Raw genomic sequence first — 4,074 nt, 5'->3', positions numbered from 1 at the left:
AGCTACTGCTGGTGGATGGCTGACCTGCCAGCAATAGAGACCAAGGCTATGGCCCACCCTCCTTAGAGTCCCATTACTCCCATCAGCCAGCCATCTCATGACAAGTTAGAAAGGACAGCGTTGCATCTTGGCTTGGACTGACTTGCAGTCTGGACACGGGTCTGCATTTCTGGCACACAGTGGCTCAGCCATCACCAACAATCCAGGTCTCAGAGAGTGTCTTCTCTCCCAGCATGGAGTCCCATACAACATCACATCAGATCAAAGGACATGCTTTAGAGCAAACAAGGGGCATGGCAATGGGCACTCGGCCATGGGAAGCACTGGTCCCACCGTATATCACACCATCTAGAAGCTGCTGGAGTGAAAGAACGTGGCCTCTTCAAGGTTCGTCCCAGGCACCAGGTTGAGAAGATGAGGCACCACCCTTCAAGATGCAGCATACGTTTGAAACCAATGTTTAAATATATGTCTCACATGTGGTGCTGTGTTCCCAGCAGGTAGAACACATGGGTTTGGGCATCAAGGCAAGAAGTCCGTTCACATGCCTGGCGACTCAGGTGAAGAACGTGTGCTTCCTGCTCCTGCAGATTTAGGCTCTGTGATCTAGACATCCGAGATTCCAGAAGGAATGCGGTCAGCGGGGAATACAGCAAGAGCTCCACTTAAATTAAAGCTAAAACTTTCGCGTGTAATTTTGAGATCTTCATGACAGTCAACTGCAGACACAGAAAGTCATGACCCTGAAGAGGAAGAAGCACTAATACAAAATAGGGTCGGGAAGGAATACGTTTGCCACTGGGACATCTCTTGATATTCTCAGGTCCAGTTTTAACTATAAGTGGTTAAGCACCTAAAAACAACAAGAATGACAACAACAACGAAAGAATTCAAGAGCTCAGACACCTCAAGGATGAAAATCTGTGTCGTTCCACTACGCAAACCACCCAGACCGACAGAAATGCTAGAAAAGGGGAAAGAAGGCTGGAAAGGAGGAAAGAGATGATGAGTATCAGTTACTGCCTTGGGACCAGTTGCTACAGCAGCGACTGCAGTTAATCTAACACTTCTTTTCCCAGCATTGCTAAGGCTTTAATGGGGGCTGGGGATTTGGGAGATGAGATGAATTTAAGTCTGATTCATCCCTTTACACGTGCCAAGTACTCTATAATCAAGGTAATACACATGATTATATGATCTAGCTTTTCCAGAAATCTCATCTTCAAGGATCACACATCTTTTTAGTGATTTAAAAAAAAAAAAAAAAATCTGGGTTTTCTTTCTGCTCAGACACAAGCAGTTTGCCAAGCTTCTCTCCCAAAATGTTCTTGATAATCTAAGAAATGCTTATGCATTGCACAAGCAAAGTCAGCCAGCCCCCTGGACGCAGGCCACTAGTTTGCCTAAAGATGCTTGATTTTCAGGCATGGCTTCCAGTGTGCTAATGCTCCTCTCTCTGTCAAACTGTATCTGTCTCTTAAGACTTCTTATGCTGCAGGTCACAAAATTTTATCTCAAACTGGCTTACACAATAAAGGAGATTTATTGGCTTCCATAACAGGAAGTCCATGTCCAGCAGGGGCTTCAGGACGGACGAAGCAGCCATTCAGAAGTGTCATCAAGCACATAGTTTTTTCTACTATCCTTCTCTGCCTTCACGGCATGAGCTTCATCTTATGTCTGACTCTCCTCATTCATTCCCACTCTCCATGACCTCATAGTCATGGGAATCTGCCAGGAGTGACAATGCCATTGTCTCCTCATTCTCGTTAAACAGGAAAGAGCGTGCGTCTAACCCAGTATTCCAAAGAACAGTATCGAGACTCACCCTGCCTGATTGGCTTAAGTTACATGCCTGCGACAGAATGAATGTCTGTGTCCCATCGAAATTCGTAGGTCGAATCCTAATCCCCACTGTGATGGAGGTTAGGCCTGTGGGAGGCAATTAGTTCATGAGGGTGGAGCCCTCATCAGTGAGATTAGTGCCCTTATGAAAGAGACTCTGGAGAGTGCCCTTCCCCCTTCTGCCATGTGAGGACATGGCAAGGAAATGACGAGCAATGGACTGGGAAGGGGGCTCTCGCCAGACACCAAATGTGCCAGTGCCCTGAAGTTGGAATTCCCAGCCTCCAGAACTGTGAGAAGTAAATTTCCGTTGTTTATGAGCCACCCAGGCAGGCTATGGTGTTCTGTTACAGAAGCCCGAGAGGACCAAGACAATATCCAACCTTGATCCAATGGCTACGGCCAAGGAATGATATATACTGATTGGCTGAACCAATCGGAACCCACCTCTGAACTACGGGAGGCTCCCCTTGCCCCCAAGTGCGCTTTCTGTGTTGAGGAGAAATGGACAGAGATATATCTGGGAATGGCTAGGATGTGAAGATGGAAGCTCTATAGGAACCAACAACATTGACTAGACGGACTTTTTTTCCCAAGCATGGCCGACACCCTCCCCTTAACTGCCCAGGGAACTGAAGACCTAAAAAATAACAGAACTCAGAAAATTCACAAAGTAAAACCAAATAGATCTTAAAATATGAATCTTAGCTACGACCAAACTCTACCCAACGGAAGATTCTTTGTGCCAATGCTCTCTGCATTCTCCTTACACATTTTGTGACAACGTTGATTCCAGGGTGAAACCTGGGATTCTGCCATTCTAATAAGTGCCCTGGGGATGCGGAAGAGGCTGGTCTGAGGACCACACTTTGACAGCTTCCGTCACGACTGCCTGGTCCACCTGCACGGGAGAGGGGGCATCCTTAACCTTGCCTCTTCTACTGAGACACTGATCTCTATTTCCTAGAATCCCACTGAAAGAAACACAAGTTCCTAAAATGAAACCTGTGGGAAAATTTTAAGTTCATCTCCAAGGAAGACAAACGTCATATTATTAAGGGTTTAACTCCACATTGCTGCCAAACTTCCCCTTCTGGGTCAAACTATTGCTTTAGCATGGCAGATGCAAAGAAGCTCTTAAAGTGTGTTTCCCCCCCCAAAAAAAAACAAAGACATGTATTTCCTCAATGATACATTTAAACTTCTATAGATAGAAAAAAAAAAGCGCCCCATATTAAAAACTGCACAAGCAAAAGCTTTAAAATGGCACTTGTTCACACTTACAGCTTTCAAGAATTTTAAATTACAGGATCTAGTCTCAATAAAGATACTCACACACACGCACACATAAACACACTAGAACAAATTAGGCCAATAGCTCATGACATATTTACTTCTCTCCTTTTCTATATTTTTGAGGCTTTGGGTGGCTGGCCTGGGAATCTAAACATCATTCATAGGAACATTTCTATTTGAATATGCATTTCTAAACAAGTAGCTTTCCCACTTTTCAAACACAATCCATCTGCCCGGAGAAGACCGGCACACAGGAAGAGGACTACGGGACACGCAGTATGACAGCATGCATTCTGCAGGACACACAGGGGGACCACTGAGGCATGGCGAGTGAAACAGATAACCCACTTTCTCCAGAGGAAGTGAGTTTGGGACTCAGCAATATTAGATCAAGGTCATTCTATACATACTGCTTGTTTAAAGCAAGCTTTTTGAGATTTGATTCTTTTGCACTCCAGATCACATTTAGTTAGTGAAAGAGAAAAATACTCCTCTTCTTTAAAAAGCACAAATGGAGGAGGAAATGGGGTTTGAAAGGAAAGTTTTACATGAATCTGGAGTCTGCAGAAATGCCTTTCCAGGTATAGATGGCACTTCTTTCTCCACGAGACTCTTATAGTGGTTCTACCTTTGTCTGTAATTAAAGGGCCAGAAGCTAGTTTTATATATAACTCAAGGCAATTGTAAAATATAAGTATATTTCCCCTCTGTTTGAATGAATGGAATAATTTGTCCCATAATCACATTGGTCTCTGTGAGCTCTTGAAGTTTTATTAAGGTGTAACTTGTGAGTCACACTATTACTTGGTTATTAAGCTTGAGTCTCATAGTACTTTTTAAAAAATATGAATCCTAACTTTGTGTAACTTTAAAGAATGGAAAGGTTTGAAGACCCATCACCTTAGAAGTCATGAAGTCCTAGCATATCCCTCC

The sequence above is a fragment of the Pteropus medius genome, unplaced genomic scaffold (assembly GCF_902729225.1).
Source record: "Pteropus medius unplaced genomic scaffold, Ma_sr-lr_union100, whole genome shotgun sequence".
Lineage (NCBI taxonomy): Eukaryota > Metazoa > Chordata > Mammalia > Chiroptera > Pteropodidae > Pteropus > Pteropus medius.
This window is presented reverse-complemented; position numbering follows the sequence as displayed.